The sequence below is a fragment of the Berghia stephanieae genome, chromosome 11 (genome assembly GCF_034508935.2).
Source record: "Berghia stephanieae isolate SIO BIC M18660-M18661 chromosome 11, UCSD_Bste_1.3, whole genome shotgun sequence".
NCBI classification, from domain to species: Eukaryota; Metazoa; Mollusca; class Gastropoda; order Nudibranchia; family Aeolidiidae; genus Berghia; species Berghia stephanieae.
Genome location: NC_088370.1, coordinates 29531097 through 29542478, shown reverse-complemented (window position 1 = coordinate 29542478; position 11382 = coordinate 29531097).

Genomic DNA, 11382 nt, shown 5'->3' with positions numbered 1-11382 from the left:
TTGATTTGAAATAAATGTGAACTGTGTTTTACAATTGTAAAATTGTTGGTTGTTATTTGCTTTTTTTTTAAGTGTTTAAATTATGGTCTTAGCCTTGTATTTGCAACCAAAAGCACCTGAGTTCGCATCCCAATCTCCACGTATGTGATCTGGAGCATGTCACTCACCCTAAATAATGCGGCTTATGCAGTAATCCAGATAGTGTTCACCGTTCGAAGATGATTTCCTCCATGTTATGTAAAATTTATGACGTCACTCGGTCTCTGTTATTGTTTATAAACCACTGTTGTGTGATTAGTTCCCACTTAGGTCCCGCTAGAAAACTATAGATAGTATGCGCTTGGCGAAGAAGCTCACAACATTGCCATCCGGATGTATAACGGACCAACACAAAAAAACACTGTGTTACCTTCAACGTTTATAGTCTGGTTAATACATTTTAGTGAGAAATACTCACAAACGCGGATGCAAAGAGCAATAACAAAGACATGAGTGACGTCATCTTCATACTATCTACAAAAACATTAAAGGTAACACATAATGTTTTATGTTGATACGATTGATCGAGCGGGCAGAACTGGTGAGTTTTTTGCCTAATCGCATAGCATCAATGCACGAGTAATAAAAATAAAAACAAATAAATAAAGAGGTAAATAAAGCAAATTTACTTAAATATGTCGCTTGATGAAGTCCGAAGGCTGAAAATTTGATTGTTTTGTTTTGTGTTGTCCATTTTCATATGAGTCTCATTCACTCACTTTATTTTTATCGCCATCTTGTTGCCTCATTTCGGCACCACCAGCCTTTGGTTTACAAATCGTCTTTATCGCCTATAGATAGAATGCGCTTGGCCAAGGAGTTCACAACATTGCCATCCGGAAGTATAACGGACCAACACACAAACTCTGTGTAACCATGAACGTGTATAGTCTGGTTAATACAGTTTAGTGAGAACAACTCACAAACGCGGATGGCAAAAACAATAACAAAGGCCTGAGTGACGTCATCTTCGAACTATCTATAGAATACAATGAAATCCAGACAAGACAACTATCAAACCCAGATCCATAAACTTTGACTCTAGTGAAGACGTTGGTGATCCTATCGTGGTGCTATGTGGTATGACACTCGCTTTCGGATCGGAAGGTCCTGGGTTCGAGCCTCGCTCGGAGCATAGTTGAGTCCTTGGAAAATGTTCTTTACTCACATTCTCTCACCGTACTCAAGTGTAAAATGAGTACCCTGGCGTTAACAGCGTTGTGTCTGTCCGAAAAAAAATTGTAATATCGCCTAACAGGCGTCATGTCACATGTCTCGTCCTACATGTTAAGTGTTGCTGTTGGTCAGACAGGGACCCTTTGTAAAGCGCTTTCAGCACGTTTAGTGGATATCGCGCTATATAAAAGCTCAAGTTTTTATATCGTCATTTTAAACCAAAAACACAACGGCGAAGAAAAATGACACGTATCTATCTAACTACTTGATACGTGCACACTAGAATTCGACAGAGAACCATCCGCATAACCGGCACTCTAGTTTTCAGTTTAAAATGGCGTCGTAAATCTTAGGGATCAAAGAAAATTGATTAAATTTTGTATCTGGCCATTTGATGTAAAATGATGTACATAAATCGCAAAAACGACGGACGTCTCACATTAGACGATAGAAATGTTAACCAGCTTGTTCATAACAAAAAGTCGTCTGGTTTTCCACGTGGACGAGTAAGAGAGAGAGAGAGAGAGAGAGAGAGAGAGAGAGAGAGAGAGAGAGAGAGAGAGAGAGAGAGAGAGAACGGCTACTTGTTAAATATTCAAGACGGGTTATCGGCACCTGACATTTCCCGGAAATTCGCGTCAAATATATATATATATATATATATATATATATATATATATATATATATATATATATATATATATATATATATATATATATATATATAAAGATTTTTCTTCTACAGAGAGGACCTAACAAATTTCTCTCTCCGACCGTAATTTGGAATTTAGTAATGTATTTTTGTCTTTATTTTTTTTTCTTGGCTGAAGAAAGGTTTGAGCCCGAAACGTTCCGTGTTTCGCATTTTGTTATTCTTTTAAGCTGTTATAGTCATTTTCGTTTATTACTTTTAATCGTCCAGAGCTTATAGCAGCTTAGTATCACTTTGGATATGACGCTAGTCTATCACAAAGTACTTTCCACCAGATCTAATAGACTCAGCTACCCATTCACTGCTGGGTAGGCAAGGGAGGGGGGTCAGAAGAAAAAATCTTGACTACACCCGGTATCCATTTTGATCCCCTTGCGTTTGAAGTCAGTGCTCTACCAACTGAGCACTCGGGACTCCAGCTAATAAATAAGGCGGCGTAAATATATAGAATTACAGCTATAATGACTAAGACAGCAGAAATAGACAGAAACTACAGATCTAACGAGTAGGCAAACAAAGACGAATAATATCTACTACAGCACTAAAGAGTAAATCGACAGGGCATGAGATCAAAGATCACAGCGATGCCGTACTTTGAAAAAAAAAACACAAAAAAAAAAAAAAAAAAAACAGCAACACGTACTTTAGAATTTGGCCAGAATACTCGTCCTTCAAATAATATGTTTTGCTAAGCTACCTTCTGAATGTCCTTTGAGGGTTGTCACCATTGTCATTGCTGGCCCCAGTACCCAGACCATCAGTTCCTTTGTCACTAATACTAATTTCACTATCTGAATCACTACATTCACTGTATCCATTACAGTCTGAACAGTCGAAGTCACTATCATCAACATTGCATAGTCAACAATAAAACGTTTTTTTTTTTTTTTGTTTTTTTTTTATTATTGGGGTGGGGGGGGGGGGGGTCTTCTTATTCGTTTTTTGAGAGTTTGCCCATAATTCAAAACTAAGTAATATACACTGATCTATACTTACATGAAAGAAAATGGGTGTTTTGACCACTTTAATCCTGAGGTCAACTGAAAATCTGAAGCAGACGCGAACAGTATCAAGTACTCCATCATAATATGTCTACTTTTGGTTTGTTCGGGTCAGATGCTAGACAGATACAATTGGCAGTTTGCCAATAACGTTTAACTAAATATTTCCCAGGGCAATAATTATCACATAGATGGCATAAAAACGACAGTAATATTAGCAGTAATATTAGCTGATGCTAATCGGTGAAACTTGTTTAAAATGTCTTTAAATCCGAATACCTTAATGTTATCAAGTGAATAATATCATTATGAATGCCACGATTTTCTGAAAAAAGCCAATCGGACAGTTCCTAGCAAACCAACACCCCCCCCCCCCCCCCCCCTCCACTAGTGCCGCGCTGAGGACTTTAAGCTGTGAACCGAGGATCGGTCCGATAGGGAAGACCGGCGGCGGTCCTCACTTCTTATCACCTTTCCACGGTCTCGCGCCATACTAGGCTACTTCCCCAGCGATTCGTTGCCTCGGTTGCCTATCTTCCACCAATCACCACCCATCCCACTTAATTAATCGCACCCACCCCCCTTTGCCATACACTAAACGACACAGACGACCATACAGGCAGACGACCACCAACCTCCACTCCGCAAACCGCCCTTTCGTGTGTGAGATGGGGGGAACAGGAGGCGCACGCCTTGGACGATTCCATTATACGGGGTAAATTTCAAATTTACTACACCATAATGATCGCAATGACAATGATCTATGGTGAAGGCATGACCCCTCTTCTCTAATGGGTTATTGTTTGAAATGTATGTGACTACTAAAGATGTGTGTGTTTGTGTGTGTGTGTGTGTGTGTGTGTGTCGAACCTAGCAAGTAGCAAATCCGATTTTTTGTTTTCTTTTGTCCATCTCTTGTCACCACTCCTTTCTATCGCAGTGTTGTCATTTAAAATAATACAATAATATTAAAATTTCGTTTGGTGTTTTTACTAATCAAATAATATGAGTTTCATTGGTTTCTTCCTTCCAAAAAACCCAGTTATAACGTCTGAATTTTAAAAAAGTCCAATAGAATATTTGGGGACCCCGATAGCTCAGTTGATAGAGCACTCTCTTTATACGCAAAGGGCCAGAGATCGATCCCGGGTGCAGTCGAGTTTTTTCTGAATCCCTGTCTACTCAGCAATGAATGGGTAGCTGAGTTTGTTAGATCTGGCGAAAAGTCACCATCGACCCCTCTTATTACCTCATCCACCCCCTCTTATTATAACTTCATGTCTCTCTCTTACTCTTCAATGCTCGCTGCCCTCTAATGTGTGTGTGTGGGGGGGGGGGGGGAGGGGGGGGTAGGAGTTTTCGTGTGTGTATCAACGCCACGAACAACTCGATCAACGCCTTGGGCGATGCCATTATCTCCGTTAATGGGGATAAATTTCAAATTTTATTAAATTATCGAAGTAACAATGAAGTACGGTGAGCAAATAAAGAAGGCATCACCCCTCTTCTCTAATTAGGTTACAATTTGAAATGAGTGTGACTACTCCGTGTGTTTTACTCCTGTAGACCACGGTTTTCATCGTGTAGCGGTCTTTAACGGTTCAAGAATGAACGATCCCACGATCTCAAAGGTCAAACCGGTTCGAATTTCCAACAGTCTCTCAGGAATGTTCAATGTCGAAAAGGACCGGTCCTAGGACCGGTCCTTGCGGTCTTCATTTCCCAAGGACCGTAGGACCGTGGTCCTTAAGCTTGCCAAGGACCGCCCCGCACTACCCTCCACCCTCCCTCCTCGCTCGGGAATTTCTGTACTTGATGATTTTATTGGACAGATAGAGTTGAGGGTGTGGCCATAAGTTAAACCTGGGTATTATCCTCCCGAAACCATCACATTGAAAGCATCAAAGGGGCATTAATAATACTCGATGTCATAAATCGATGAAAACTGTTGAAAATTAGTGTAGATCTGAAATCCTTAAAGTAATTAGAGTCTAAGTGAATTTTGAATGCAACAATTTGCGTAAAAACGCTAAACTGACAGCTTTTTACAGTGTCGAGATTTGTTGTTTTTGAGAGTGTTAGTGTCGTCGTACATTTTTATAACATCTGTTTGACTCAACTCACAAACGGTCACGTGCTATGTGGTCTAGTGGTATGACACTCGCTCTCGGGTTGGAAGGTCCTGGGTTCGAGCATCGCTCGGCGCATAGTTGAGTCTTTGGATAAGGCTCTTTACTCACATTCTCTCGTCGTACATAGGTGTAAAATGAGTACCTGGCCGTTAACAGCGTTGCCTCAGTCCGAACAAAAATTTTATATCGCCTAACAGGCGTCATGTTCCGTCCTCCATGTTAAATGTTGCTGTTGCCCAGGGACCCCTTATAAAGCGCTTTGAGCACGTTTAGTGGATATTGCGCTATATAAGAGCTCGATTTAATTTAATTTAATTTAATTTAATTTAATTTAATTTTAGATGGGTGTACCCTCTCGGAAGCTGTCCCATCTAGATGTCTCTCATTAGCTTTATTTCTCTTCTTCTCTCCTTCTTGGCTCATCATAATCTTATGATGTGAACCCGGAGACTTTCTATCTGTGGGTCTTTCTATCTATCTGTGGGTCCTTCTTCGTTCTATTTTATGTTACAGGCCGCATTTGTCTGCTGTCTTAGCACAAAGCGGTATTCTTGAACCCCTTTACAAACACCCGTAACACCCGTGCACGAAAACGGCAACCATCTGGAGAAACGATGGTCCATTTAAGCCTAACATTTGTTTCGTTTATACTCGAATCCCAGTTTTATAAAATCTTGGTGATGCTAAAAGCGAAAGTTGGATTCATTTCTCATCGAGTAGAGCTGAGTTTCCCTCCATTTGAGCGCATGATTGTTTTATAAGCAGTGTTTACTTTTTTTTTCTAACTTATGTTTTCATGTTGATGTTGCTGTAGCAATGGCTGACCAGGTAATTATTGAACGAGTAAGAAGATCCCCGAAAACGTTTTAGGCCTACGTTTGACTTTGTAATGTACTTTGCAATTTTGATGATATAGTGACTTTGACTGTTCAGGCTGTAATGGATACGGTGAATGTAGTGATTCAGATAGTGAAATTAATGACAAAGAAACGGATGGTCTGGGTACTAGGGCCAGCAACGACAATGGTGACAACACTAAAGGACATTCAGAAGGTAGCTTAGCAAAACATATGTGAAGGACGAGTATTCTGGCCAAATTAAAAAAAAAACAAAAAAACAATAAAGACATAAATACATTACTAAATTTCAGATCGACGACAGAGACATTTGGTAGGTCCTCCGTGTAGAAGATAAATCTTGGAAAGTAAACATAAAAGGGCGTTCGATGTGTAACTATTGAGCGTGCTGCGTAAAGAAAGAAAAAAAAAAAAGGGGGGGGGGGGGGGGGGGGTTGCGGAGGGACCGGTTAGAATTAGTGCCGCGCTGAGGACCGGTCCCAAGGACCGGTCCCACGGTCTTTTAGCTGTGAACCGAGGATCGGTCCGATAGGGAAGACCGGCGGCGGTCCTCACTTCTTATCACCTTTCCACGGTCTCGCGCCATACTAGGCTACTTCCCCAGCGATTCGTTGCCTCGGTTGCCTATCTTCCACCAATCACCACCCATCCCACTTAATTAATCGCACCCACCCCCCTTTGCCATACACTAAACGACACAGACGACCATACAGGCAGACGACCACCAACCTCCACTCCGCAAACCGCCCTTTCGTGTGTGAGATGGGGGGAACAGGAGGCGCACGCCTTGGACGATTCCATTATACGGGGTAAATTTCAAAATTTACTACACCATAATGATCGCAATGACAATGATCTATGGTGAAGGCATGACCCCTCTTCTCTAATGGGTTATTGTTTGAAATGTATGTGACTACTAAAGATGTGTGTGTTTGTGTGTGTGTGTGTGTGTGTGTGTCGAACCTAGCAAGTAGCAAATCCGATTTTTTGTTTTCTTTTGTCCATCTCTTGTCACCACTCCTTTCTATCGCAGTGTTGTCATTTAAAATAATACAATAATATTAAAATTTCGTTTGGTGTTTTTACTAATCAAATAATATGAGTTTCATTAGTTTCTTCCTTCCAAAAAACCCAGTTATAACGTCTGAATTTTAAAAAAGTCCAATAGAATATTTGGGGACCCCGATAGCTCAGTTGATAGAGCACTCTCTTTATACGCAAAGGGCCAGAGATCGATCCCGGGTGCAGTCGAGTTTTTTCTGAATCCCTGTCTACTCAGCAATGAATGGGTAGCTGAGTTTGTTAGATCTGGCGAAAAGTCACCATCGACCCCTCTTATTACCTCATCCACCCCCTCTTATTATAACTTCATGTCTCTCCTTACTCTTCAATGCTCGCTGCCCTCTAATGTGTGTGTGTGGGGGGGGGGAGGGGGGGGGGGTAGGAGTTGCGTGTGTGTATCAACGCCACGAACAACTCGATCAACGCCTTGGCGATGCCATTATCTCCGTTAATGGGGATAAATTTCAAATTTTATTAAATTATCGAAGTAACAATGAAGTACGGTGAGCAAATAAAGAAGGCATCACCCCTCTTCTCTAATTAGGTTACAATTTGAAATGAGTGTGACTACTCCGTGTGTTTTACTCCTGTAGACCACGGTTTTCATCGTGTAGCGGTCTTTAACGGTTCAAGAATGAACGATCCCACGATCTCAAAGGTCAAACCGGTTCGAATTTCCAACAGTCTCTCAGGAATGTTCAATGTCGAAAAGGACCGGTCCTAGGACCGGTCCTTGCGGTCTTCATTTCCCAAGGACCGTAGGACCGTGGTCCTTAAGCTTGCCAAGGACCGCCCCGCACTAGTTAGAATAGAAGTAGATGTAAACTGTTACCCTTCGTCTCGAAACGGTATTATGTCGGGATGAATTGGACCCCGAAAAGTGACTTTAGAATTAAATTGATAGTAAATTCCAAATGTTGAGCTTTTGCATTGTGAAAAATTGTCTTCATTCTCTTACATAAAAAATCAAAGCAAACCCCAAATTTCATGTTTTTGTCAATAAGTTCCATGTTTTGCACCCGAGTCATCCCGACATAATACCGTTTAGAGACTGTGGGTCACAAATGTATCCTCTGCAATAAGCACATCTGATTAAAATCCTTAATTTGATGTTTAAAACCCCCGAGGACTCAACACCAGACTGGAATATCACTAACCTATCTCCTGCATGGTGTTTCTTAGGTTTGTGTTATTGCATTCATCGTTGGAGTAGATATTGTGATATTGTCAAGATTAGTTCACATTCATGATCACTCCATTTTTTAGGGATCACTGTACATTCGTCGTGTTTCTGGATTATTATTTTCACCGCTGTATTGGATTTATGGATACTGCCCGAAACGTTCCGTGTTTGGTATTTTGTTCATTTTTGAAGCTGTTATACTGTATTCATTTTCATCCTATCAAAAGGGTAGCAAGAAACAGGGTTAAACTCCGGCTCCATGGGGCTTATGGCTCTAAAGGACTACTTTTTAAAAATTATTCATTAGGGTTGTCTTTTCAATTATTTCTTCTGTCTTACTCATTAGGACTGTCTTTTCAATTATTTCTGCTGTCTTACTCATTAGGACTGTCTTTTCAATTATTTCTGCTGTCTTACTCATTAGGACTGTCTTTTCAATTATTTCTGCTGTCTTACTCATTAGGACTGTCTTTTCAATTATTTCTGCTGTCTTACCATTAGGACTGTCTTTTCAATTATTTCTGCTGTCTTACTCATTAGGATTGTCTTTTCAATTATTTCTGCTGTCTTACTCATTAGGACTGTCTTTTCAATTATTTCTGCTGTCTTACTCATTAGGACTGTCTTTTCAATTATTTCTGCTGTCTTACTCATTAGGACTGTCTTTTCAATTATTTCTGCTGTCTTACTCATTAGGACTGTCTTTTCAATTATTTCTGCTGTCTTACTCATTAGGACTGTCTTTTCAATTATTTCTGCTGTCTTACTCATGAGGACTGTCTTTTCAATTATTCCTGCTTTCTTACTCATTAGGACTGTCTTATCAATTATTTCTGCCGCCTTAACCATTAGAGCAGACGGGGAATGTCCAGAACCACATGAAGGAGGTCAACAACAGAGAAGAGCTGAAGAAGGTCAGAATGAGCTGAGTGAGATGGAGGAATACAGTTGACGGCCTATACTCCTTAGGCTTAAGTAGGCAAGTAACTATTAGGGCTGTTATTAAATTGTATCCGCCGGTTACCCATTACAATTACTGCTTTAAAAAACAAATATTCCATTTGTTTCAGCCGCTTTGCTCATTAGAAATGTAGCTTTGATTATTTCTGCCGCCTTACCTATATATTAGTGATGATCCTAGAAAGAGGAGCTACGACTAGAAGGTACAACTCGCCGTTCGCGTGGCACACACCACACTTGCCTAGTGATTTGTTAGCGCGTGTTAGTGTTAGCAACACGCTCCTTGGCTGGCCGCCGGTTTCGCCTGGCTAGACTAGAGGGGGAGGGAGGGAGGGGAGGTCTAATTAAACTGTTCACGTGTGTGTGTACCCTTTGTTTAGTTATTATTTTTATTGGGCCATGTGTTGTAGACAACCATCAGTGACTCTTTGTTGAAATTTAGTCTTTTTCATTTTAGTATTGAGTGGAGATCTGTTCCCACATGATATAGACAACCATCAGTGACACTTGAGATTTCTAGATCTATAGTAGGCTAGTACTAATAAGATCTGAGATATTTTAGAGATTGAGTTGAACATGGAAGACGCTGAGTTGTACATTTTGTTAATTTTGTGTGCCCCCCCCCCCCCCCCTTTTTCTCTCTTCTTTCTCTCTCTCTCTCTCTCTCTCTCTCTCTCTCTCTCTCTCTCTCTATCTATCTCTCTCTCTATCTATCTATCTATCTATCTATCTGCCTCTATCCCTCTTCCCCCCCCCCACCCGCCTCTCTCTCTCTCTCGCTATATTATATCTACCTATCTACCTACCAATATATCTATCTATCTATCCCCAACCCACCCAACCCCAAAATGAATTTTAAAATCACAGATTATTATAATAATGATAGATCTTTATTGTCCATCAATATGGCAATTTGTCATTTAGTTACACTTGTTATGACGTTATATAATAACGATAACATTGAACAGATATTTCACTCCTACTTATTCTCTCTCTCTCTCTCTCTCTCTCTCTCTCTCTCTCTATCTCTCTCTCTCTCTCTTCTCCCTCCCTCTCTCTCTCTCTCTCTCTCTCTCTCTCTCACACACACACACACACACAAGTGAGGAATGTGAGTACATTTAGTTAATTTTGTGTGCCCCCCCCCCTTCTCTTTCTCTCTCTCTCTCTCTCTCTCTCTCTCTCTCTCTCTCTCTCTCTCTCTCTATCTATCTATCTATCTATCTATCTCTCTACTCCCCTCCTCTCTCTCTCCCATTCTCGCCATATTCTATATATCTACCTACCTATCTGTCTATCTATCCCCGACCCACCCAACCCCAAAATAAATTTTAAAAATCACAGATTTATATTATTATTATTATTATTATTATTATTATTATTATTATTATTATTATTTTATTATTATTATTATTATTATTATTATTATTATTAATCATAATAATAATAATAATAATAATAATAATAAATAATAATAATAATAATAATAATAATAATAATAATAAAATAATAATAATAATAATAATAATAGATCTTATTGTACATAAATATGGCAATTTGTCATTTAGTTACATTTGTTATGACGTTATATAATAACGATAACATTGAACAGATATTTCACTCCTACTTATTCTCTCTCTCTCTCCTCTCTCTCTCTCATCTCTCTCTCTCTCTCTCTCTCACACACACACACACACACAATTGAGGAATGTGAGTATATTTAGTTAATTTTGTGTGCCCCCCCCCCCTGTTTCTCTCTCTCTCTCTCTCTCCCTCTCTCTCTCTCCCTTCTCTCTCTCTCTCTCTCTCTATCTATCTATCTATCTATCTTCTATCTATCTATCTCTATAACCTCTACCCCCCCTCTCTCACTCCCATTCTTGCTATATTATATTATCTACCTACCTATCTGTCAATCTATCCCCGACCCACCCAACCCCAAAATAAATTTTAAAATCACAGATTATATTAATAATAATAATAATAATAATAGTATAATAATAATAATAATAATAATAATAATAATAATAATAAAATAAATAATAATAATAATAATAATAATAATTAAATATAGTAATAATAATAATATAATAATAATAATAATAATAATAATAATAATAATAATAATAAATAATAATAAATAATAATAATAATAATAATAATAATAGATCTTTATTGTCCATAAATATGGCAATTTGTCATTTAGTTACACTTTTTATAACTATATACTTATATTATGATAACGATAACATCGAACAGA